We start from the raw sequence: 1,389 nt of genomic DNA on the forward strand, positions 1-1,389 counted from the left end.
GGTGCCATACATACTGCCATAGCAGGGTGCTAGAAGCTGACCATGAATTAGAGTTAATTTGAACTTTTCCAGACCCTTTGGTCTTTTGAAAGATGGGATTTGGTGCAAGCTAGTCTGTTGTAGTTGCGAACACCTCGTGTTCCAACTACAGCTATTCCAGTTCAAGATGACTCTCCCAGCAGTAATTTGCAGAGGTTATCTCAGATCTGCCAACAGAGCTCCTTTTATGACTGTTACCTAATTCATTTAATTTGAAGTGAGCCACCTCTTACACAGCAGATGTTTCAAACCTGGGGGGTTGCCTAAACTGTGTGGGGAAGAGAGGGGAATATGAAGAACCTCATTTGCCAAATGAATGGTTGCTGTGAGGGTACAGTGCCCCTGGCATGGGGTCACGCTGAACATGTTGGAGCACTAACCTGGTGAGCCAGCGCAGCTGCAGCTGGGAGAGCACAGGAACCCACAGCCATGTCCCTGTTCTATGTGGGAAGATTCACCTGCAAGCGACAAGGTTGTGGACACATGTCCTCTTCAGGCTGCAGCTTGTCCTTTTGTCTTCCACTGTTCCAGCTGCTGTTATTTGCCTTCCTCAAAGTCATGGTCTTTTACCTTAGAAATGCAATTTTTCTCTAAGGCTAGAAGGAAGCAGAGCCTGCCACTCTTCCCGTACTAGCTGCCTGTTCTTTCCTCTCCTTACCTCTTATATTCTTGTCTTGCAGGGTAAAGAAGTGTTCAGGCTGTTTACTCTTAATGACAGTGAGGATAGTACCTCACAATATCTATTTAACACCACCATTTAGGTCTCAGGTAGTTTTTACATGCAGTTTCTTCCCACATTTTCATCATTTTTTGATCACCTTGACTTACATAAAAGTTCTAAAATAAAATTTACAGAGAAGTAGGCATAATTTTGGTAGAAGAAAAATCCTGCCTTTATACAAATATTAGAATTCCAGAATTAATATCTTTTGTGAAGAACAAGATTGAAATAATGCATCTCACTGTGAACTGGACCATTGTCAGGTACAGGCAAGACATTTGACTTAGGGAAGTATATACGTATTAGTACCTGTAATTGGAACTGGGTAAAAATCAGCCAACTGATTGGGGGTTGGACTAGATGACCTTTAAAGTTCCTTTCCAACCCAAAACATTATATGATTCTAACTATAAAAAGGAAGATGAGTAGTTGTGTTAACATGGTGCTGAATCCAAACTCAGTGCCTCAAAAAGTGTCATATCCCATGCCCAGTGCTGTGCTAATCATGGATGCCCATCTTACCCTTCAACCAGCTCAGAAAATGGGCAAAATGAGTTTCTGTTAGAGTCAGATTATCTTTTTATTGCATTGGAGTGTATCTTGACCTTTGTAGCTAGCGCTGTCAATCT

The sequence above is a fragment of the Egretta garzetta genome, unplaced genomic scaffold (genome assembly GCF_000687185.1).
Source record: "Egretta garzetta isolate BGI_Z169 unplaced genomic scaffold, ASM68718v1 scaffold342, whole genome shotgun sequence".
NCBI classification, from domain to species: domain Eukaryota; kingdom Metazoa; phylum Chordata; class Aves; order Pelecaniformes; family Ardeidae; genus Egretta; species Egretta garzetta.